We start from the raw sequence: 26610 nt of genomic DNA on the forward strand, positions 1-26610 counted from the left end.
AGAGCCTCTCAGTAAGAGTTCTTTCAGCCAACAGCCTGATTTTGGCCTTGTGAAATATGAAGCTGGGAAATCAGCTAAGCCCACCAGGACTTCTGACTTACAGAATTGTAAGATAATAAATTTGTGTTGTCATAAGCTACTAGATTTGTGGTAATTTGTTATGGGGGCAATGGAAAACAAATACAGGAGGTCACAGTCAAACCTAGCAGCACTCAAGCTTAAGGACACTTTTTACACCATCATCATTAGGATTCCCACCAGTGGATTAGTGAATTGAGCCATGTACCACTCGCTTATTTTTTTTGAGACTCATATTCCTGATCTGTAAAATGGAGATGAAATTGTCCTTAACTCACAGAGTGGATCTTAGATCTAATGAGTTGTAAACTTTGAAACACCATACAAACACGAGGTTGCTCCCATGGACCGGGAGGTATCATGATACCTTTAAGCAAAGTACTTGCACTTTAGCTCTTCCTATTTGTTATAAGTTGAGTTGTCTAGGAAGCAGACTTGGATATGGTACAGGATGGAACTTGGAGTTAAGATCTGAGGCATTTATGAAGGAGTATTTGGGATCAACACCTATGGAAGGAAGCAGGATTGTGTGGGGGAGAAGTTGAGCTGGAATGCAGTCCCATCAGCATCCCACAGAAACTTGGGAGCTGGGCTGTCCCTTCAAAATTGTTCAGGGATAAGTCCAGAATCTGGGCCTTTATGCCTCCTGGATCAATCATCACTGGATGAGGTTGCCCTGAAAAGAAAGCATGGGCTTGATCCAGTCTGCTAGATTCAGCTGAGGCAGTTCCGGATAAGGGCTAACAGCTGCCAGCACTCCCAGCAGCTGGGGGTGTATATCCTTCCTTTTTGAAGGGACATCCGGGCAATCCATCACAATGTTCACAACATTCCTGATCTTTGTGGATCTACAATAAGAAGTTTTTCCATCACACCAAAGGAAATCATGTATTATCCAGGTACAATTTTGACTTCTAAATCTCTCTTGTGGCTCAGCAGTTCAGTCTCATGTAAGATAGATGATGTTCTGCTATCAGTATCCCACTCCTAACGCCCAACAATCTTTTGCATCAGCCCATTCTTTAGGGCCTCCCAGTGCCCATAGATTCCTTGACCAGATTGGAGCCCGCTTGAACACTCTAGCACGTACATCTGCCAACACCATGTCAAGGAAATAACAGCGGGAAGGAACTAAGGAGAATCCCTTAGGAATCCTCTTAAAATGCCTGTGGGCTAAATGCTTAAGTGAACCAAACAACCGCTGGGGTCCCCAAGGCTCCAATTTGCTGTACTAAAAGGGAACATTTTGTGCAGTGGTGGCCATGGAATTCCAGGAGTTTCAGGAGAGGCATTTTAATATTTCATTTTCTCAAGCCTCTTCTCTTTTTCAAGTGGCATAACCAACTAGAAATGTCTTATGACCTTGGAGTGTTTTTATATCGTATTCGAAGCCTTGCAAGTTACTCTGAAATTTGAGGGCTGAAATGTTTTGGTAATGTGATTAAGAAGGAGGAAAAAACTCGAGAAAGAAAGAAAAAGGATGGAAGTTATATGCTTTATAAACATCTTATTTAATCCTATTCCCCTGGCTGCCAGTTTTGTGCCTTTGGAATCAGCATTAATTCTTCCCTATCAGGAATGTTATTGTTTGGTTAGTCCAAGGATTGGAAAATGTTAGCCTGTATTGAGGGCTTTGGCAAAACTGAAGAACCATATTTTGACTCATGGGAAACATACTTTTCCCAAATAATTTCCTAAGTGGATGCTTTTCAAGAAAACTGTGAATAAGACATATTCCCATTTCTTAAAGCATTATAGATAAAGGGAGACAGAATCTTTTCTAAGCAAAGAACATGTCATCTTGGTTTCTACCTACACATCCCATAGGCAAAACATTTGTCCAAAATTGACCTTGTCACTACATCTACTCCTCCTGTTTTAAGTAGCCAGAATATCCTCTCAGTCACCTAAGCCAGAAACTTAGGAATTAAAGAAAGTGAGAATAAAAAAAATGGAAAGCAGAAAGTTTTCAAAGAAATTAGAGAAAATAATTTTCTATAAGATGAACAAGAAAATTCCTTCAGATTGAAAGGGACAACCAACCAGCCATCACAATAAACACTTTCAAAGACAAAAATACAAGTTACTTAGACTAGAGCAAGCATTAAACCACCATCCCTGTTTTCATTAGTAACACCAGATGAAAAGTGCTGCAGGAATCGTGTAATTTATAGCCCAAATCAGAACATTCCACCTGGATCAGTCTCTGGGATAACAGGTGTAAACCATGACCATCACCAGTAAACTGGGACACTTGGTCACTCTACTAAAAGCTGTTAATTTTAAAAATTCTGAGGGAAAATGGTTTTAACCTAAAATTCCATAAATAGAGAAAATATCAAACCAGTATGAGGGCAGAATGAAGACTTTAGATATGCAAGAAAGTTTGACCCTGATGATGCATTTCTTCTTGGGAAGTTACTTGAAGATATACTTTATTTTTAAAAAATGATAAAATAAGCTGAAACATACGGAGACAATGGACATAGGAAATAGAAGATCTAAGAGAAAAGTGAAGTGAAAAGGAGTTCCGAGGTGATAGTATAGAGAAATCTGAGGTTAACAAAGCTGTGAGCCAACTTAGTGAACATCCACCCCAGCTAAAGGAAGGAGGATGAACACGGGAGGATGGAGGAGTCTAAGAGGAAAGTGTCCAGATATAAGGAGAATCAGAAGAAGAGACAGAATGAACAGTTTAGAGATTTTATAGAATAAACAAAAGAACATTAGTACATAAAGTACTAATGTACACCATTAGTACATAAAGTACATAAAAGAAGATAATCAATTAAAACCTAATGCTAGGGACATTCTCCTCTGAAAGCCACAGAAAGCAAATATATTATAATAAAAACTAATATTTATTGAGAAGTTGCTATGTATAGGCACTATTCATCTTACATATACTAATTCATTTACTCATAGCAACCCTGTGAAGTATGTAAAATTATTTTTCCCTATTCTTCAGATGAGGTAACAGGCACAGTGAGGTTGCTCGTCCAAGGTTACACAGGTAGTACATGCAGAGCTGAGATTTCAACAGTCTGCCTCTGGCTCTCCGGCTCCAGTGAACATCAGTTGGTTCCAGGGTCAACAATATTTTGTTAAACCAATGTTAACAAAGCTTATAGGTTTTTAACCTTTAGACTATGTATAAACAAATCACAAGAGACTTAACTGTGGTTACAAGTCAGGATATAAATATTATGTGAAAGGCAGGCATAACTGACAATAGCTGGGAGATGAAAGAGAAGGAGGAGACATAGAAGGAAGGATAGGGTAGTATGATCCTTGCCTAGAAAAGAGAAAAAGCCTATGTTCGATAGTCCCAGACATGGAGGTTTAAAATACTGTTTAATGTTGCAGAGGTGACCACTCTTGTCAGTATCTTTGGTGGAATGTAGAGGGATAGTGAGGAGTAGATGAGAGAGTTAAGTCTACATAAAAAAAACTAAGAAATCAAAAAAATTCTTAAGGTTGATACATAGATAAAAATATCAGTATGAACAATCTATTGAGAAATATAGCAATAACTACCAGAGAAACAAAATTAGAAATAGTGGTTCCTTCCAGGGAAAGAAACTGCAGTTTCTCATCATAATCTCTTCCATGCTATTTTAAGTATATTACTTTGCACATGTTAGTGTGATAAGCCAAGGAAAGAGAAGATGCAACGTCAGTAACATCAGTGATTTAGTTTCAGGAAAACAACATCATCCATTACATTAAATAAAATGTGGCTAATTTGGATTCCATTGGCATTGTAGCTTTGGTCATATTTAATTTGTAAATTTGTCTTGATTTTATAATAGAATAAAAGCATAAGGATTTTATATCCAATTTTATGTATGTACATTTCAAAATATCATTAGAATAAAAAATACTGTATGTCAACTCTGAGAGGCTAAACCATTTTCTCCTATCATTACATCACTGAAGTTTGAAGAATACCACTTCACTGTAAGGGGTTGAGCTGCTTTGGTACCAACCCATTACTCAGGGCTTGGTTCAATTTCATCTCTTCTCTGAAGCCTTTCCTTAATTCTCCAGGCAGAATTGATGATAATTTCCTTTGGATCTCATTGTACATTATACATGCATTTATCATGGCTTATGTTTCTCTTCATAGAGCTATTTGTTTACACAGATGTTTGTTTACAATTCCTAGACTAAAAGTGCTTAGGAGTGGGGCTCATAGCTTATTCATCTGTATCCTCAGCACCCAGTTCACAGTCATTCACATACAAGAGCCCAGCAAATGTTTGCTGAATCAATGGGTGATAGCAGTGATGATCCTCTCCTGGTTTTCAGAGTCCCTTTCAAGTGTTAGCCATCAAATTGAAAAAGTACAAGGTACTTTATCCACCATGGCTAAAAAGCTTTTTAGAAATTGGAGAAACATTAAGATGAGGTTTAAGTCTTTTAATTAGATTTATTGCAGATTAAAGGCATTATAAAAAGAAGTGGTCTTAAACTCCTCTCCTGAGTACCTGTACCCCCTGTAGAGATAAGGTAATGGTGTCATTATATTTATGTATGGTAAATATTGCTATGATGGGAGAATATCCTAGCATGTAATGACACACCATAGTTATTTAGGCATGACTGGCTTTGCTAAGATAACTTGGCAACACTGAGACTTTTACTGCTACTGCAGGAAGGGAGTTTAACATATTTCCTAGCCCCATTCTTACCCCCCTTATAGTTTATTCTTCACCCAGGTAAAAATGAATTTGGCTTATTGATATATTTACTTAAGAAAGTAGACAATACAACTGCAATACAAGAAAATGAAGAGGTGAAATTATTGATTTTTTTCTGAAAAGGCCAGACTGAAAGGAGGAAGCAGTAATTCTATTTAGTGACACGTTCCTATTGGTTGAAATTGATGAGATTGTTGAGATTCTTATTCATTGCCTCCCCTAGGTCCCCTGGCATTGCCAGTGCACTCACCCATTCATTAACTCATTTAGCAAGAATTATCAGATACTGCTTAGGAGCAAGATGTTGCTCTAGGCACCACCGTTGATACACAAGTAAGATGTGGCCATAATAAACCAGACGTAGAGCTTCTGCAGTTTGTCTCCTGACCAACCAGTCTATGTTACTTGCAGTTTTACAACCTGGCTTTGCCAAAAGGGAACACTCTCTGTCTATCGATTACAACTTTTTAAATGGACCTAAATAGCTCACAGGCAGGTATTTAAACAAAAACATGAAGGCTCCTTGGGAGTCATTAGAGCTGGCTTAGTTGCTTTATTCTCAAACAAACAAACATATGTTTTATTGTGCTCTCAATTATAGCACTTCCTCAAAGGATGGTACCTAAGAAGAGCCACTATATATTATGGTAAAACTATTAGGTGATACTTAATCCTATACACTTAAAAAATATCTCATTAATATTTCCATTCCCGAAAAAGATAGATTTCTTGAAGAATTCATGAATAAGACCTCTTTTCTTAAATCTTTGCTTTTTAAGTTTGGAATTTCTAGATAGCGATCTAGTTGGAAACATCAACATTTGAAAAAATAAGGTTTATTCAGTTCCTTCTGAATGTACTTATTGTATTTTTCACTTAACTTGCTTCAAAACATTCTTAAAGATCTGGATTAGGTATTTATGGAAACCTCTTACTCGCTAAGTTATGGAGTTTGTAATAAAAAACTGTAACTGATCCTCAACCAGGTGTCAAACAAGAATATCTGAAAAATATTAGGAATTCTTTTAAATTTACTTCATTTAATCTATCATCTCCTTTAGCCCCAGTTTCCTTTAAACTACCAATGTGTTTATAGGAAGGCTCATTTAAAATGTAGGCATCAGATATAGACTAATACTAAATGCTTTCCATTCCCCTAAACTAAGGCCAAGTATATCCCCAACCAGTGCCCATGGGAATATAGCAGTCATAGAACTCTGCACTGGTGTAGGCAGCCACAACCCTCTCCAGAGAGGAGAAAAGAATGGTGCCATATTTACACTTAGTATAAGAGGACACCTTTCTATGAGTCTGGGGAAGCACATTATCAACCTTACACATGTGTTCCACATTCTACCAGGCCTAGTGATAAAACAGTCTCACAGAAATGATTATAAAGCAGTATCTCTTCATCCCACACTGAGAATTGACAAAATCAATGCTTCCCTCAAATTCTTTCCTCCTGCTACTCTGGGAAACACTCAGAGAATTCCTGGAGTTTCCTTTATGTGCTAGCAAGCATAGCCCTTCTATTCTTCTTTTTTGCCATTCCAACTGATGACTGTGTGGGCTCCACCACTGATCTTTTTTATTTTGCCTGACTGCTGCTGTTGGATGACCTTCAATGGACTTCAAGTCCTAGCACAGTGCAATGGAAATCCAAGAATTCTTCACTAACAGATAGCCACTTATTAGTTTTGTAATCTTGAGCAAGTTATTTAACCTTTCTGAACCTACTCTTTTTATGTAAAATAGAGATGACAATGTCCACTTTGCAAGGTCATTATAAGGTTTAAACAGGATAATACACAGTTGATCCTCACTACTAATGGCTCTATATTTGTGAATTCGCCTCCTTGCTAAAATTTATTTGTAACCCCCCAAATCAATACTTGTGACTCTTTCACAGTCATTCACAGAGATGGGCAGAGTGGCAAAAAATTTGAGTTGTCCAAAGCACTGGTTCCTGGCTGAGATCAACCAAAGCAACGGTCTGCCTTCTTGTTTCAGCTGTCATATTGTATATGAGGATCTTTCTTCCCCCCAGTCTATTTAATGCCATGGTTTTTGCATTTTTGAGATTTTTTGAGATTTTGCTGTTGAAAATGTCCCCCAAGTATAATGCTGAAGTGCTGTCTAATGTTCCTAAATGCAAGGAGGGCATGATATGCCTTATGGAGAAAATAGGTATATTAGATAAAGCTTCATTCAGGCATGAGTTATAGTGCCATTGGCCATGAGTCATGGTAATGAATCAATAATATGTATTAAATAAGGTGTCTTTAAACAGAAGCACACAAAACAACGTAATGTATTGATTGGTTGATGAAAATGTAACCAGTTGCTCACAGGAACCTAATCCTGTATTTCCCCTAGGAGCAATGGTTCAGTATTTACTCAGTCAGTGTTCATGGTGGCTTAATAGAACATAACTACTGCAATAATGAGAATTGACTATACTCTAAATATCTGGTACTTAGTTATGTATTCCTTTGTCTTTTGTATGCATAAGGGTAAAATGATACAATTTTCTTTGAGAGGTAAAAGGTTGGATATTTCCTCACCCTCCTCTCCTTAGAATGTTTCCTTGAAATTATAATAGGGCCCATGAGAGGCCTGACCATTTCACTTTGCAATTAAAGGTCAGGGTACTTCTGCTCCTTGGTGCTATAAACATATACCTCCAAAATTAACTTTCTCATGAAGTATACAGGAAACTATCACAAGGTGAATACATTTATCTCTCAAGAAGATAGGAGAAGATTGAATTATTTTTTTCTTCTGCTTCACTGTAGAAACTTGGATTAAATACATTCCAGACTTTGCAGGTACTTTTGAGCTACCTTACATGCATGTAAATCTGGTAGTACTTACTCTATAAAAAATTGTGTTTCTTCTCTCTTCTATATTAGTACAGAAGGGTCTTTTGTCAGTAGGATTATTTTATTCCCTCAACATATGTTTGAATCTTGTTCAGGGGAGGCTGTTCTTTTTAAATTTCTTGAGCTTGTTTGTATCTGTCAATGACTGGATGGCTTTTTGGCTTTGCTATTATGCTGTTCAAATTATACTAATGCACCAGTTAAGTTAAAGTGGTTATGCTTGTGGGCTCTCGGTAAATCAATTTTGCTGCTGAATAATGAAGCACCTCAGGTTTTCCATATTTCTGTGTCTACTTGGAAACCAGAAAAATAGATGTCCAGACATTTTGCAAGGTGCCTGATGATCCTGACTGTTGATTGAGGATGTTGCAGGCATAGGAAGAAAGGTTATTTAGACTATAAATTTCATAGCATGATTCTCAGTTATAGGCTCGAGCTATGAGCCAGATGTCTGATTTTTCTAGGAGATGCATAAATGCAATAATTTAAGATAGAAACCAATTCAGGATTCTATTGATTCATCTTGGCTGTTTTGAAGAACCCATTTCACTAAAGGATGATGTAGGCAATGCTTGTTTTTATACTCATCAATCTGTCCCCTCTTTCCCCATGTACTTCTTTTCCTGGAGATGTTCAGGGTGGTGTCTGAGTCAGTGATTCAGCACACTCCTTCCTCTAGGGAAGGGTTTCCTACCCATTCTTTGTTGTGATTGGAGCTGTTCTGTGCATTGTTAGATCTTTAGCAGCCTCTGTGGCCTCCACTCACTAGATGCCAGTAGCATCCCTCCTTCTAGTTGTGATGACTGAAAATCCCCAGACATTGTCAAATGTCCCCTGGGGGAAAAAAATTGTCCCACTGAGAAGCACTGCTTTAGGAACAGAGAGTGTATTCTGTGCCAAGTGGGTGTTTCCAGTGTTTCCAGTCTCTAAGATTCATTCAAAGTAAATGAGCCTCCAGGCCAGCAACAGACACTCATCTGTACCTGCCACTAATGTTGACTACTTGATTGTCCTAAGAAGAAATGTGGCTACCACATGACAAATGTTCTTCTTAGCAATTTGTTATTACGCTGTTCCCAAGTTTCTAGCATATTGGGAATAGCACCTGCTATGTGCCTTGGTTTTCTTATCTACGCAAAAAAGAAAACACTGCCCCCTATAGAAGCTTCATTTTGTTTTGCTTTTAGTTTCTTTTCTGCTTTATAGAGAACAACAAGCATGGCAGCTTCTGGAAGATAAAGAACTACCTGATCATCTGCATTTCACCCATTCTCAGTTCTCCAGAGATTCTGACTTTAACAGGAGCTTCTCCTTTTCAATAGTTCCTTCCTCAGGACCTTTGTCCGACCAAGCTAACTGGCATACCACAGACAGGCAGGAGAGCATGGCGGCTAGAAACATAGATGCAGTTTAAAGCCTGGGTCTGCCACTCACTTTGTGTGACTTTGAATGGCTCAGTTTAACTTCTGGGTGCCTTAGGTTTCTTCTTTATGAAATATTGACAATAATATTACCACTCTTGTATCATTATTGAGACTCTTAAATGAGTTAATATACTCATAGCAGTTGGAACAGTGGTGGAAGGAAAAACTTGTGATACAGTGTTAAGCTATGTACCTTTTCCCTTTACTTGCTTCTGATTCCATGGGAGTTAGTTTAGAACTCTAACTTGTAGATAACTGATAGCAATGCAAAGGGAGTCTTGTTCATAGACAAGAAAATGTCCAATCATTCATGTTGCAGTCATGTAGCCCCTTTTATTTCAATGTTTCTCAGCATAGGGGCCATGGGGAACTGACATCTTTGGCTATTCTTTCTTTCAGTATCTATGTAATACATTGTCTGAATCTAAAAAGGATTCATGTTTCTTTACTGGCCGAATCTGTCAGGCATTGGCCTTGGCCTTGCCTTGTGTTTGACAACCAGAATTTGAAATTAGGTTTATCTGATTTTCCAGAGTCTATTTCCTTGTCATTGTATCTCTTTATACCCCTGGGCATTATTTTTCTCAATAGCCTACCATATTTTAACTATCTGTTTTTTTTTTTGCAGTAAGATTTATGATTGTTACTGCCGATCTGAAACTGAATGCACAAATGTCTGTGACCTCTATCCCAGCCTGAATTAGTTATGTGTTGCTACATAACACATTATCCCAAAACTTAGCATCTTAAAATAACACATGGCTTATCTGGTCATGAACTCAGTCATAGCTTGGGTGTATGGGTCCTCTGGCTCTGGGACTCTTACAACACTATGATAGAAGTGTCAACCAAGGCTATGGTCTTACATGAGGCTCAACTGGGAAAGGATCTGTTTCCAAGCTGACTCACATTGTTATTATCAGGATTCTGTTCCCTGCTGGCTGTTGCCCTGAGGCTGCCCTCAGTTTCCTGCAATGTTGGCCTTTCCAACATTGCAGCTTGCTTTATCAAAATGTATAAACTAAGAAGCCAATCAAGACAGTATGGTAAGGTGACTCCTCATCATTTTCCATATTCTCTCTATTCTTTAGGAGCAATATATAGAATATTTTATTCACTAGGTCCTGCCCACACCTAACAGGATGGAATTACACAGGGATGTGAATACCGGGAAGTGGGGATTGTTAGGTACAATCTTAGAAGTCTCTCCAACACATAGTCAAATGTGGACCAAATCTGTGAGCTCCATCCCAGCACAATGTGAACCAAATGTGAAGGGCATATGATATAACCATAACCTAAATTTTCCCAAGTCTTACAAGCAGGAATAGAAATGAGGTAACATTATGATCAATGCCCAAATCTAGCTGGATTGTAGTCTCCACCTGCTAACACCAGATCTACAGCCTTTCCTTCAAACTCAACTCTGGTTATTTCTGAGAGTCCACAAAAAATATCTCTCATAGTTTCATAAGTGAGCCCATCTCAGTCTTTGGTTGCAAATTTTAAGAAATGCAACCAGACACTGACATTAGGTTAAAACCCTCAAGATACTAAATGGGGCTCGTTTCCTTCAGTACTTATTGTGCTTCTGATGCCATCTTCTACAAAACAAACAAACAAACACTTGACAAAATGTTCCCTCTTTGCTCTGTGTCACAACTTGGATACCCAAATAGTGCTGCTTATGCCTAATGTTGCTGCTGTGTAGAGCAAATCCCTTTGCTCAGGTCGGCTTGGAGAATGGATATCATACCATCTTCTTTGCCTTTTCATCCCTCCCTTCCCTACTCCCAAGTGCTCAAAACTTCCTCTTAGATTCCCTCATCACTTCTTATCCATGTTTATATCTAGAGGCAGTCTTTAGAAAAAAGTCCTGATTTGGAGCATTTGCCAGTTTCCATAAATGCTCCTACCATGCATGATTACAAGCCACCAATGTGATATCGCTGAATGTGGAGTTGGGAAGAGAGGTGCACAATTGGCTCTTTGCAAGCTGGTACAAGCTGGCTCGGGGATACTGCTGTGTGGAGGGCCAATAGCCCAGAGATACAGCCACATATGAATCCCAGCCTGTACCAGCTTGAACCTCAGTACGTGTTCGGTATTGCTATTTACCCGCATCTGGTGAGGTATAAGATTAAATTGCTTTACTGATATTCCAGCCATCACTATGGGGGCACTTGTGCATTCCCTTCATGGAAGTTGCTTTTACTGCAAACTGGGCCTGGATCTCAATATCCACAGAGAAAAGTCTGAAGTATTCAAAAAGCCTCCAAAGTTACAGCCCCTTTAAGATTTTTTTTTTTTTTTTTTTGAGACAGAGTCTCACTCTGTTGCCCGAGCTAGAGTGAGTGCCATGGCGTCAGCCTAGCTCACAGCAACCTCAAACTCCTGGGCTCAAGTGATCCTTCTGCCTCAGCCTCCCAAGTAGCTGGGACTACAGGCATGCACCACCATGCCCGGCTAATTTTTTCTATATATTTTTAGTTGTCCAGCTAATTTCTTTCTATTTTTTTAGTAGAGACAGGGTCTCACTCTTGCTCAGGCTGGTCTCGAACTCCTGAGCTCAAACGATCCTCCCGCCTCGGCCTCCCAGAGTGCTAGGATTACAGGCCTGAGCCACCGTGCCTGGCCCCCTTTAAGATTAACTTCCTGTTTCCCCAAATCCTTGTGGACTCTAGGCTATTACCCAGACTTGATTGCTCCTCTTGGTCTTTGGTATTTCCACTCTATTTTCCTATATGCTGGCCCAGCCCGAAGGACTGATTTTCTACCAACATTCTTCCTCCTTGGTCCTGACTAGGACACTACCTTGTTGTTAAGGGACACTGCTACCCCCATATAATTTAATCCATCTTCTTTTTCTGAGATGTGGCTTGCCCCTTTACTTTGAACATAATCATGGACTCAAAGTTCTTTGACACACAAAGTTTGTTGAGATTTTGGAAAGAACCAGGCAGATATGCCCTTCTGATTTCACAGCTTTGTGACCTTAGGTGAGTTGCCTAACTTCACCAAGTCTGAGAATCTCTGTATGTTTAGTGAAGATAAGAATACCTATCTCCTAAATTTGTTATGAGGATATAAATTAGAGGATGGTTGTAAAGTCCCGGGCATAGAGTAGGTGTTTGTCAAAAATTATTATTTGGCAATTAAAAATAAAATTTAAAAAACATTTACAAATATTTTCAAATATCCCATTATTGCTTTTATTATTATTCTTATTTTGCTTTCTCTCTCTTTCTCTCCATTTTTAAGCATGCATGAGTCTTCTATCCATGGATACAGGGTTGGGTTGGGCTGGGATGAGTTGCTCTATCTTGGGTTGAGGACCAGAGTAGGCACTCAGTGAAAGACAAAGGCAAGAATCAGGGTTGGGGGGGAACATTTGTTTGTTTTTTATATATTTTGGCATTAATTTTTTAAAAATATAAAATATAATCTGCTTATCTTAAGAATAAAAAAAAATCTAGACATGTATTTTAAAAAGGTAATAGTCCACTTTCTTCCTCTAGTCCTATCCTTTTTTTGAAACCAATGTGTTTATTGTGCCATAAATTTACATGGTTACACAAACATAAATACACATATATAGGACTTTCCTTTGTGTTTATTTTTATAGAATAGGTTCCTAAGATACTTATTACTCTGCAACTTGTGTTTCTCACTTAAGCCATCATGTGAATTATTATTTGCTGTTTTGTTTTGTTTTATTATGGGGTCCAAGTACAATTTTGTTACATGCATAGATTACTTCGTGGTCAAGTCAGGACTTTAGGGTATCCATCACCCAAATAAAGTACGTTGTACCCATTAGGTAATTGCTTTTTTGGTAGGCACTGAATAGTTACTGAAATATTTGTTTGTGAAATAAGACTATAAAACTCTTTTGTTGTAAAAACGTTATTGAAATATAATTCACAAACCACAAAATTCACCCATTTAAAGTACATAATTCAATAGTTTTTAGTACATTCACAGAGTTGTGCAATCAATACCACAATCAATTTTAGAACATTTTATTACTCCCAAAAGAAACCCCATACCCTTTAGCAATTGCTGTCATTTCCCCCTGACCCCCCACCCCACACCAGCCCTAGGCAACCACTAATCTACTTTCTGTGTCTATAGATTTGCCTGTTCTGGACATTTTCTATAAATGGAAACATACAATATGTGGTCTTTTGTGACTGGCTTCCTTTACTTAGCATAATGTTTTCAGGTTTTATCTATGTTATAGCATGTATCGCTACTTTCTTCCTTTTCTTTTTATTACTGAATAATATTTTATTGTATAAATATACCTCATCAATTCATCAGTTGATAGACATTTGGGTTGTTTCCATTTTTTGGCTATTATGAATAACGCTGCTATGAACAATCATGCATATCACTTGCTTTTAAACCCTCAATTTTCTGGTCATCTGTTGACCTCTTTCTCAGCATTGGTTCTTCTCCAGTCATACCAATCCCAAGTAAATCCTCTTCCATACCCCATGTTCTAGGAATACCTGCTCCTCAGCAGAGCCCTGGAGACCCTGATTTAGGGATTTTCTAGCTTGAATTGCACACTAGCTCTGTATGTTTTTTGGCAGGGGATGATACCAGATGCTATTTTGAAAATGTCTACTTTTTTCCCCCAAAGATAAAAATAAATTTGTACCTATCCTGACAATTTGGTTTCATAGATATAATAAGAAGATATCCTGAAGTAAAATACTAGTAATCTCAGCTCTATAGTCAGTTAACATCTCTTTCTTGTCAAATATCCAGAGTGTGAAATATTGTGCTGCCTGGAACATCTGGATTTCCTACAGGCATCTCCAAAAAGCATGTCCAAGATGGTACTCATCTCGCCCCTCGCAAACCTACTCTTACTCACGTATTCCCTACAAGGGAATATGGTACCACCATATATACTGTCACCCAAGTCAGAAATCTAGTAAATGTCCTAGACTTCTCCAACAACCCATTCTGCATATAATCAATCACCCAGGCTATCTGACATAGCTCCCTAATTCATTTTCTTCTCTTTATACTCATTGTCACTACGTTAACTAACTCAAGCTATCACAATATCCACTTGTGTACCATGACCTCTTGAAACACACACAGTGTTCCATGTTTCACTGTTTTCTTTGCCTATGGTATCCTTCCCCCTCTCGTGTGCCTGGTTAGCAGTAAGCCAAATTTTAAGACTCAACTCAAATGTCACCTTCTCTGGAATGCCTTTGCTTTCCTTCTCATTCAAGTTGAGTGAGTTTCCCTTCTTCTCTGCTCTTTGGCACCCTGTTCTTACTTCTATTTAGTGCATACAACATTTCTAGTGTAGTTGTTGGTTTAACTGTCTATTTCTCCTTTCATTTGATTCTGAAAACCTTCCTTCTTTTTATATCACAGTGGCTTGTACATTATTATTACTAAGTAAATATTTGTTTAATATATTAATGAGTAACTTAACTCTTGCATATAAAAAGGAAAAACTTGGATGAAAGATCAATTTTTGACTTATATATTTGAGGCCCTTCTCTCCTTATTAGATCTCAGATATTCATTTGTAACATCAGTCTTAAATTCAAGGGTGCTTATTGTAAGGTTTCTTTGAAGTAGCGGGCGCCAGAGAAAGAAAGACGAACAGAGTTGAAAGGGATAAGTAAAGAGGCTTTATTGGGCACTCCCGGGTGGGGGTAACGAGTCCCCGAGAGAGGGACCCGGGCGAGCTTCATGGGACCCATGGGACCCAGAGAAGCTGCGCCACCCAGAAGTCTGAGTGGGTTTATATAGGTTTTTAGGGCTGGGGGATGGGAGTTTCTTCGGCCAGGAGATGTCGGCGCGAGGAGTGAGGAATTTCTTTGTTTCAGCTTTGGGGCAGGTAATGAGGGATTGGAGGGACTTCTTCTTTTTTCATTAGGGAGAGGAGGGGTACCTGCCACCAGCCTTACACTTATCTAAATATGTAACTTTTCATCTTTGCTTTCTACATCTGATTTGATAAATTTTAATGCTTAAATTCTGAATAATTGGAGGGACTCCTCGACATGTGTGTAATAAGTCCATTAATAGTAATATCTAATTAAAGAACATTTTTAAATGAGCAAAGTGATAGAATAAATTCATTAAGCTTCTATTAAATCCCTCCATGAAAGTGAACACTGTGCATTTGTTAAGGGTTCCTTAATGAAATACCATTAACCTAAATACTTCAGAAATTAATATGAAACTCTCCACACAGAATGTCTTACAGAAGTATATGCCTGTTATGTAGCCCCTACTGCCAGAACTCATCAATTCCATAAGTTTATCACACTGAGGAGATTAAATTTCATGCTTTACTAAAGATTAATAGAAAAATATCATTAGAGTTGTGCACATTATTTATTAATCTAAAGAGATGCTTGTCTCTTCCTAGCAGAAAGAACTTTAGAAATTAGAGTATTACAGAAGATTTTGAACTTTTCATATGGGATAAACAAAAAGAATAAGAAAATAAATGAACATGCAACCTCATGAGAGAACTTGAAAAAAAGAAAAGAAATGAACAAGGAGGAGATGCTAAATATTTAAATGTTTTGGGGCCATCCTTACCATAGTTCTGTAGGTTTATGGACAGTAGGAAAGAATAATTTACTTTATCTATCAATGAAAGAGAGCACTAAGCAAAATACTACTTTGTTGCTTCCGTGTCAAGAGGGCAAACTTCACCCTTTTCTGCACTTGAAAATTCCATTGATGTGTTAGAGAATTGTAAGAATTATATCACTTCATGGCAGCTCTGGAAAAAGGCTTGGGTGCCGCAATCACATCATGCATTTTGAGGAATAGCTGAAAGTTGAAAAAATTAAATTGGACTAATGGAAAAAACAGAGGTGAAAAACCCTCAAGCCCATTCAGGCAGGTGAGGAGACTGCAGAGAAGTGAGAAGACAGAATTTCACAGGAAAGTTCAATGCTGCAGAGAGACTAGGGAGTAAGGAAGGATGACTGGGCGGCTGGTTGCGCAACTGGGTGTCTACAGAGGTGCTACAACTGTGGGCATGTGTTGGGGGCCCCTAGTATGGTCACTAGGGCCAGAGAGAAAAGAGGGTTCAGGGAACTTGTGGCTACAGTAAGCATGGAAAAGAAAAGAGAGGTTCTCTCCGGTGGTGGTGAAAATCCTTCAAGAACTCAACTCCAGGGAAACTTGCTCGAGGGATATCTTCAGACTCCATTCTGCCCTTCAGCTACATATCCTTTATGGGAGGCTGCTTTGCATTTCCCACTCACACAGCACACACAGGATGGAATCAAGGCACAAGCAAGTAGCCTGTCTTCTTGCTCACAGGTGGGATGTGGTGGGGAGGGAGGAAATGCCAGGGGAGCAGTGATTCTCCATTACTGAGGAAACCTTCACTATATACCAATACTAGGGAATTTATATCATCATTTATAGGCAGGAATGGGTAGCCAAGAATCACCAACAGCATGAAAGAAGGGCTCCAAAGGAAACCAGCATGAACCCACTGAGAGCAGAGTTGTATATGAATGTATGTATATATGAAATGAGGAAGAACAAAAAAAATTCTAAGTAGTAATTTCAGGAAGTTTTAGAAATATTACACTCATAAAAAAGAACATACAGCTTAAATGAAAAATTCTGTCAGAAAACAATATCTTCTTGGTAATTAAAAATAACTAGAATCCCACTTCTGGGTATAGATTCAAAAGAATTGAAATCAGGATCTGAAAGAGGTAACTGCACTCCCATGATCATTGCAGCATTATTCATAATAGCCAAGATACGGAAACAGCCTAAATATCTGTCATTGGATAAATGGATAAAGAAATGTTGTCTATACATATAATGGGATACGATTCAGCCTTACAGAAAGGAGGAAATCCTGCCATACATGACAACAGGTATGGACATTGAGGACATTATGCTACGTGAAATAAGCTCATCACAGAAGAACAAATACTGCATGATTCCACTTATATGAGATCTCAAATAGTCAAACTCATAGAAGCAGAGAGTAGAGTGGTGGTTGCCAGGGGTCAGAGGTAGGGGAAATGAGGGACAACTACTTCAGAGAAAGTGGCCATGAACAGCTGTTCTGGGTAGGTGACACTGAACAGAGACTTGAATGAAGTGAGGGCACGAGCCATGGGGTTTGCTGGTGGAAGAGCATTTCTTGCAAAGGGACCCACCAGTGACAAGGTCTTGAGGCAAGGACATGCTTGACAGGTTAGAGGAACAGCAAGGCAGCAGTATGACTAGAGTGCAGTGAGAGAGGGAGACATGAAGTAGGTGAGGAAATTCCAGAGGTATCTGCCAGCTAAATCAATCAGAGTCATGTGTAACATGGTAAAAACTTGGTATTTTATTCTATATGATATGAAGCCATTAGAGTATTTTGAGAAGGGGAGTATCTAAATTTATTGTACATTTAAAACATTTTTTCTTGATTTCTGGGGGTAGAAGGACTATATATAGGAAGCAAGAGTGGAAGCAAAGACACCCTTAGAAAGCTATTCTGGAACTTCAGATGAGAAAGTTGATGGTGGTAGTGGGGAGGTGGTGAGGAAGGATTGGATTCAGGTGTCTTGAAACTAGAGCTGACGGATTCTGCTGATGAACTGTGTGTGGGCAAGAGAGGAGGAGAGGAGTCAAGGTTAATTTCAAGTCATTAAATAAATGGTGGGACCATTTACTGAGATGGGAACACTGGGTAGAACATGTGTTTGAGGGGAATCAAGGGGCCAGTTTTATGCAAGTTAAGTTTGGGATGCCTATGAAACATCTTACAGTAGATGTTGTGGAGTTAGTGAGATATATAAGTCTAGAGTTCAGGGTGGAAGGCTGAGTTGCAGGTAAAGTTTTGGAATCTGTCAGTGTAAAATTGGCCTTTCAGCCACAGTACCAATTGAGACCCTCTTGGGCTGGTTATTATTCAATGTAGCTACTCTTAGTAAAAATATGCTATATGCATGTTATTTTATAATTCACTTTTTAACTATTTAGAGTTGCTTCTGGTATGAAATAACAGAACCTCCTAGAAGAAGAAACTCTGAAACTAGTTCCCAATTTCTTGTACAAAGAGCATGCAACTCAGCAGAATATAGGTTCCTTGTTTGCACATAAGTGGAGTTTTCATCTCATCTTTCTCTTTCCAACAACCTAATCCTTTCATCATTTCCAGGAATGCCTCTTCTACATTTGACATTTCTAGAAGTTTGCGTGATATCTATTGAATAATTTCTCCTTTAAATAGGATTGTATTATCTAATTTGTGTTAAAATCCTGAATTCAGTGCATCCCATAGCTTATTTCCTACAGGCTCTTTGGCTTGCAAGAGAAAGTAGATTTTTCTCTCCTTGGAGACACTTGCCAAAGCTGCATTAAGAAGAAAAGAATGAAATCTGTTTGATCTCAGAGACATGCTGTTTTGTAGATAATGAAAACAAATGAAGCATAACAGTTAATTTTGTTCTTTCTATCACAGATGGGGCCTTCTGTTAAAGAAATCTCTCAATCAAACAAAATTCTTTTATTTGACACTGAAGACCCAGAGAATTAGACAGCTAATGTGGTCACCCTCTCTATTTTCATTTAAAGATAGATAAGCCAGGACAACTCATATTTGCTGCCCAAGCTCCATTATTCTCTGAGTTCTAGACATTTTAAATTTCAAAACCTCTGATCATCATTGCTTATTTTTAAACAATGAAAGGCTGGAAAATTATTCTTCTTTACAGTCCATAAGATAGATATGAGCGCCAGACAAAAAACACCAGAGACCTTTATGTTTTAAATGGCTTGTCTCTCCAAAGTTTCAAGGTCACATTTTCTTTGTTTTAAAAAAAGGTCAGTGCAAAAATAGATGAATTACAACAAAGAGAAATACCAAGTAAATATAGCAGAAGGGAAGCCCAGGGGATTGGAGAAAAGGCAGGGGTGAAGGGTGAGCTAAACATTGCTTATGGGCTCTGAAATAGAAATTTCACACACGAAAATTCTTCTAGAAATCATTATGAAACTATTTTTGCAAAAGCTTAAAAACAATGGCCTCAAAGCCAAAGTTAGATCCCATTCAAAGTATTTTCACAAAATATTTCTCACAAAATAATTCTCTGTCATATTTTGAACATCTTCTTCATGAGTCCTTGACCATTTAAATGACCTTGTGTGGAAATGAAAGAAGCTCAGAATCCGAGAAAACATGTGACTTGCTCATATCAAACACAGACACTCCTCCATATCTAAGATTAGAGAGAGGTTCAGGATTGTTACTGCTGGCCAACAATTCATCAGGACTCTCCCTGATTTTTTTTCCCAGGGACATATTAGCATTATTCACAGATAATTATGCAAACTTACTTTTACTTGTGCAAATCAGATTATACAATACATAATATTCAGCAATCACTTATCTAATCTTACAACACAACACAACATGCTTGTCTTTCCATGCCAATATGTGTGGTTCTGATACATTCTTTTAAAAGACTACATCATATTCACTTAAATCAGTGATTCCTAACAGGGGGAGGGCAATTTTGGCCTCCAGGGGACATTTGGTAATTTCTGGAAACATTTTTGGTTGTCACAACTGGCCAGAAAGTGCTAATGAGTAGGGGCCGGGGAGTTTGCTCAGCATCCTATAATGCACGGGATAGCCCTCACACACAAGAATGATTTGTGACCCAAATGTCAACAGTGATGAGGTTGAGAAACCCTGAAAATAGATGCATCACAATTTACTTACCAAATTCTCTGTTAGTGGACATTTGGAGTATTCCCAATTTTATCTACTACAGTAGCAATGAATGTATACGAATCTATATGTTTGTGCATTGCTCCAAATAATACTTTAGGATAAATACCTAGAAAGATAATTTCTTGGTCAAAGATTATGCCACCAAGAGGTTACATATGTTGTTAATTTGAACTATAAAAGCCTATATGAATTTATATTTCTCCCAAGAATATGTGAAGGTGTGTTGTTCTCCAAACACTCTCCAACCTCCATTGGCCATTATCTACCCTTCTAAATTTTGCCAAACTTTTTGATATGTGGCTCTCTGCTTCTTTATTGTTATTTGAAATTTATTAATTGCTAGTGAGTTTAACCATACTTTCAAGTGTTTATTGGCTTTAGTTTTTTTCCCTTTTGTGAATTGACTGTTTACATCCTTGATGATTTTTCTATTGAGTTGGTTATCTTTATCATTATTATTTGAGAGAACTTTATTTCTTATATGTGTTGCAAATATTTTCTTCTAGTTTGTCATTTGTATTTTAACATTTATAATTTTTAGATGTATGGAAGTGTTACATTTTTATAGAAGCAAATTTATCCTTATTCAAATATTTTTTCCTGGAGTATACATCATGTTTAGAAATACTTTCCCCACCCCAAGATTATAAAAATATATACTTATGTTCCCTTCTAGTACCTTCCAAGTTCCTTTTTGGTCTATTTGTCAGTTAGTTTTGCATCGAATCCTTTACATCTACCTCAACTTACTTCAGTTGTTGTTAATGTTAACCCATTGACTTCTAATACAGCTATCACAGCTTCACAGGAACAAGTCAAGTGGAGATTCTTATTGTCAAGAATAAATTCCTAACCTTACCATCTGTAATCCATTCTGGAACACTACTAGCCAAGTTTCTGTATAACATCACCCATAGACAGGAATGATACCTAACACTTGTTAAGTGTTAGGCTTGTTAAGCTTCAGAATTCATGAGATTTCACAGTATTTTTATATTTCATATTATTTTAGTCACATTTCATATTGTTTTATTTTATCTTCACATCACACTTTAAAGCAAGTTGTATTATCCCTATTTTACAGATGAGGCATAGTTTAGGCTGTCAGCTTGGCTGTGCATTTCTTGAGAAGTATGACTATTTTTTTCCTTTTCAGTGTGGGGCACTTATGATTTATTGAATAAATGCCTGGTTGGCCTAAAGTCATTTTATCATGTAAAGGAGATGAGCAGATTGATGGGATAGTTGATTCTTCTCATCTCTACTTGATTTAGCTATAACTTAGCCCCAACATCATCCTTAAGAGAAATTGTCTGCAAAATACTAGGTGATTTTGTTCTCTTCCAGTTGATCTTTGTATTATCTATCCTTTTGTACATATATACTAGATAAATAATTTGAAATTATCCCAAATTAAGGTTATCATGGGATGTGGATGTTTAAGGGTCAAAAAATTAATATTTTTGAGATGTTTAGAGTCTATCATCTCACATGCTTAGAGGGGAACTAACATACTAAAATTATTGCTAAAATTCTAAATGGGATATCTTGGTTAGAGAGAAGGAAAATGAATTTTTATCAAATTGACCATAATGATATTTTTATCTGAAAATATTTCTATTCTTCAAGAAAGATGGGCTATTCAATTCTTTTGCAAATGACATACCATGATCCCCTGATCAAAAGAAAATTTAACTTTTAACTACAGATTCCCAACCTATAAACCAGAAACTACATTATCTCTTGACTACTAGTCCACCCGAAGGGAAAGTCCTAGATAATTTCAAAGTGCTTATAACTGTGTTACTGTGGAAGAACCAAGACCAGGGCTGTTTTGTATGTGACTATGGAAACAGACAGTTGTGTTGGTGTCCTTAAAAACAATTCTATTCACTTGGTCAAAATGATCACACACCAAACCAGCAAGCATAATCGCTTGCACAAGTGATATGAGATCTTCAGATGCATGCCCCTTTGAGTTGGGGTTGAATTATTAGGGCCAGAAGTGGCTAGATTCTAACTTTTTGAGTGGTCAGTGCTATCGCCATTATTTTGGAAAGAAAATTTTTCTATGAGAAAACGCCAGAAGCGTCTTCAAACAGAAGCCTTTTTGTATTCACGGCAAGTTGCATCCATAACCACCAGACAAGAGATAAAAATTGATCAAACTACAGCCTTGGGATATAACTTTATCCCTGAGGTCTCTTCAGAGTCCCGGCTTTATATAAATTTTCCATCGCACTCTCAGCCAGCTGTTCAAAGTACAAGAATCTATTTCCCTGATGGGTGAGGAATCTTATGGTAAAAAACATATTCAGACAAAATTACAGAATTGCACTTCTTCCTCAATAAAAATTCATTTTTTTTCTTACTTCTACAGAACATCCACAGCTGAGTCTAAGTAAGTTTCCAGTCAGACGTCCTTAAGAAAACAAGATCATTGAGGCTGGTCTCAGACACACTGCAAGGTTCTGTTTGAGACTGTCCCATGGCTATTGTTTCAGCTGGGTGTTTTGTCTTCCTGAATCTTCAAGGCTTGAATCCTTTCAAGTCACCTTTCCTTTGGATTTATTATGAAGTTCAGTGTCATCAGGTGGTTCTTCCTGGTTCCTAATGTGAGTCAGTTTGCTGATTTGTCTTTGCCACTTGCGGACTTAGCTCTGTTCCTGAATCTTGGTCTGAGCTAAGCCCTGAATGGCAGGAGATGTAAAGGGTGTGTGGATGTGGCAGAAGTTTAGACAGAGAATATGAATTAGAAGCTGTGGTTGAGGTGCTTACATTTTCAAGTAAAGGAAAACTCTCACCCAAACTGGCAATAAAAACGGTACTTGCTAGTTATCATAACTTTATATTATTAATAGACAATTTTCAAAACAATTCCACGTGTATTATTTCACTTTATCCTTAAATAATCTTCTTCAACAAAACCGGTTATCCCGATATTTTAACGGAAAAAGTGCAATTCTGAAGGTAGCGTGCAAGGAGCAAACTGCCACTAGGTGGCGAGGTGACATTCAGATTGAGGCTTTGTATCTGATGTTCCACTGCACCTCGCCACTCCCAGGGTTGTTTTAAGTGAGGATTGCAAGGAAAGAATAGGCAGAAAATGCCAGAATAGGAAGGGAGAGAGGGAGGACACCCTGGCGCATTTCAATTAAGGACAAATTTTATAGATTTGGATTTTTTAAAAGTGGAGAGAAATCCCTGAGAGCAGGAATGGGGAGGGTGGGGTGGGGAATCTGCCTTCCTAGAGAGGGCTGCAGAATGGGGCTGGGGCGAGGACTGGGTGGAATGTCCCTCCTCATGGTCAGATCCTCCAATGATACAAGACCCCGCCCATACAAATACGCCCCTACATTCTGGGCTCTCTTTGCTTACACAGAAACAGGTCTCTATGGACTCCAGTGCAAAGATAACGCTATCACATTGGCAAAGATAATTGTCCAAGGCCACACAAACCATTTTCAGATATTTCAACCCAAGGACTCTGACCTCACCCGTTGTAATAGGGGCACTTTCATTCAGAAGCACAGAACCCAAGTGAGAATGGGCAGAAAGGAGTCACCTTTTATACTGGATTGTATAAAATGAGTTTGTCGAGTCTCCTGAACTTTCCTGGTGCTGCCTTCATAGCTGAAAAGAGCCATCTTTTGATTTTCAAGTAAGACACACACACACACAAAGAAGAAGAAGAAGAAGAGGAGGAGGAGGAAGAAGAAAGGAAAGAAAAGAAAGAAAAAGAAACCACCCTTTCCTCTAAGTTTTAGTCAATCCAGGATGAGTCAGTCCTCCTGTTTCTATTTTTCTGCCTGTGACATGGTCTGTGGTCAGCTGCGAGATTAAATAGTGAAGACTCACCCTAATTTCAACTGGAGCTACAAAGAGGTTATTGGAAGGAGAAACAGAAAGAACTGAAGAACGGCTTGTGTAATCACACACATAAAACAGCTTGGATCTAGTTGAACAGGTGGTCTATTTGATTAAAACCCTTTCCAAAATGACTTTTTCTCCAAGCTCGTATGCCATGCATCTTTCAGAACCTGAGGTAGGAGGCTTGATAAGCAAGGGCAAGGCTTGATATGCTTTTGAAATGTGATTCACTTGATAAACATGCGGACCTTGATGCAGAGCTTGGAAAGCACTGAAAGGGGTGGAAATCACAACCAAAAAATCTGAGAAGCTTTCATTACAGCAAAAATATATGATCCCTTATCTGTGCCTAACACTGAGACTTCCATTGCTATAGCAAACTAGTTTTCTCATTTAGAGTATTGTTTTTTTCAAATTTCATAAGGAGAAGATTACCACATCCAGATACTAAAAGATAAAAAAGACCTGCCCTTTGGCCTTCTGTAAGTGAAGCTGTTTAGGTTGTAATTCTTTTCCAATTCATTTCTGTAAGAGGCCTTTGAGACCCAGAGCAGAGATGGAAGGGAGGAGGTCTCACGGAGAGGTCCCATGGGGCAGAGGTCATGACCACATCTCATCTTTCATGTGTGTAGTGCCCAGGATGACCTGGCTCTGTTAATTAAACAATGGGCGCCACTGCCACAGGCAGATTCTTATTTTCTGTTCTCTTTTTGTGTTTTCTTTTTGTTTCTCACCTACCCCTTTGACTCTTTGAGTACTGAGCATTAGTTTTCCCTTCTTTTACCTTCTGGGGTCCCAATTCCCAGCTTCTATAATAGTGTATCACAATAATGCTTCATAACAAACCACCCCAAAACTCAGTGCCTTTAAGCAACAATCATTTGTTCTAGTGCTCACAGATCTGTGGTTTCAGTACAACTAGATGGGGCTAGGTTGGTATCCAGGCTTCAGGGTCCAGGTTGAATCTAGTTCTGTTTGATGTGTGGCTCATCTTCCATGGACCAGTAGCTACCCTGGGGCATGTGGTAAACTCCACGTATCTCGTTCAGAGACCCAGAATCCAGAGGCACGTGCTTCTCCTGGCAGCGCACCAGACTGCGAAAAGACAAACTCAATGGAGCAAACATATTTCAAGCCTCTGCTTGTATCATGTCCACTAACATTCTATTGTCCATAGCAAGTCATATGGCCAAATCCAAAGTCAAGAGGTCAGAGAAGTAACACTGCCCTTCAAGTGGGTTTGGTAAGAGTGTGAATATATGCTACTTCAGTTGAGTGAGGAATTGGAGACTAATAATTCAATTTCCCACAAATAGGAAGTATCACAATGTACTGAAATTATTTGCTGATCAGCTTGAGAATAGAGCCCAGTTCTTTCTCACCTCTGAATTTCCACACCTAGCATATGACCTGCTTTTATATGAGGTACTGGGTAAATTATTCTAGAAATAAATTACTCAATAAATTATTCTAGAACCATAAAAAGTGTGGAAGTAATTCTCTCAAAGCCCCATTTTAAAAGAGAGAAAGAACAGCAAGGGACAGCCATGCTTTTTTGTTGGTGATTGTTGCAGAGTTTCTTCCCCTCCTGCTTAATCATCTTTATTCTCGTTGGCAAGCGTTAAGTTTTCCAAGTATTGAAGCTATTGGTTCATCTTGCAGAAGCCCATCGTGGCAGGCAAAGTCTTTACTCTGACTTTCATCTTCCTGTATTTCCCAACACCTGTGTGGACGCTTGCTGTTTTTGTTTTCATAAACAGAACAGTGATGTTCCCCAGGAAAATGCATTTATTTTTTGCTTTTGATGATACTTCTTGAAATTAGATGGGCCCCTAAAATAAGATTGTCTTGAGGCTTTCTGTTCCCCCGTGAAACTGACAAGAAATTGAAATTCTAGCTTTCTATTTTCCTCTGTGATCCTGGGCCTCAAAACATGTTAACTCTAATGCTAAAATAACCTCTAGATATCTCCCTTGATATAATTCGCATTAGGGTTTTTCAACATTACAGGAGACCTGGAGGATGTCAGTCTTTATTAGTTGAATAAAAGTAACAGTTATTTATGCAGCATCTACTTTTGCTTCCTATAAAGTATATGTAGACTAATTAACCACATTTATCTTACAATGGCCCATCTTTGTCTAGAAGGAAACACTGTCAGTGCCTCACATATCCCTTGGCCATTCAAGATTCTTGTATCCCCTGTGGTAGGTACAGAACAATTGGCCCTCAAAGATGTTCATGTCCTAATCCCTGGAACCTGTGAATATGGAGCCTTACATGGAAAAAAGGGACTTTGCAGACATGATTAAGTCAGGGATCTTGAGGTGGAGAGATTATCCTGCATTATCTGGGTGGGCCCAGTGTAATTACCAGGGTCCTTATAATAGGAGGGCAAGAGGGTCAGAATCAGGGAAGGAGCTGATGGTGACATAAGCAGAGGTTGGAGATGTTATGCTGTTGGCTTTAAAGACGGAAGAAGGGGCTACAAGCCAAGGAAACTAGAAGCTGGGAAAGACAAGGAAACAGATTGTCCCCTAGAGTTTCCAGAAGGAATGCAGCCCTACCAATAAATTTTAAACTTCTGATTTCCAAAGTTATAAGATAATAAATTTGTGATGTTTTAAGCCACTAAATTTGTGGCCACAGGAAATGAACACACCTTCCAAAGGTCTTCTACAGCAAATACTGGACTCTCTAGAGACCTGAGGGCTTTCTCCGGCTGTGGAAGCAGACTTGCTCATGTACTTGGCTCACGTACTTGGCAGGTCATGAATGCCAAGCAATTGAGCCTCAATCAATGACTGACATTGCAAATGCACTGGCTGCCTTACACCTCAGGTGAGACAACTTTGAGACATGTTCTAGACCATCTCCAGGGTCTCAAGCTGGAGTGT

At 38.5% G+C, this 26610-nt stretch overlaps 1 pseudogene; it reads right to left on the minus strand.

The window, feature by feature from the left end:
- Positions 1 to 736: 736 nt before the first annotated feature.
- Positions 737 to 26610, minus strand: part of LOC138379054 (inhibitor of growth protein 1 pseudogene) — a 116824-nt pseudogene continuing 90950 nt past the window's right edge.

This window comes from Eulemur rufifrons, chromosome 30 (assembly GCF_041146395.1).
Source record: "Eulemur rufifrons isolate Redbay chromosome 30, OSU_ERuf_1, whole genome shotgun sequence".
In the NCBI taxonomy this organism is placed as follows: domain Eukaryota; kingdom Metazoa; phylum Chordata; class Mammalia; order Primates; family Lemuridae; genus Eulemur; species Eulemur rufifrons.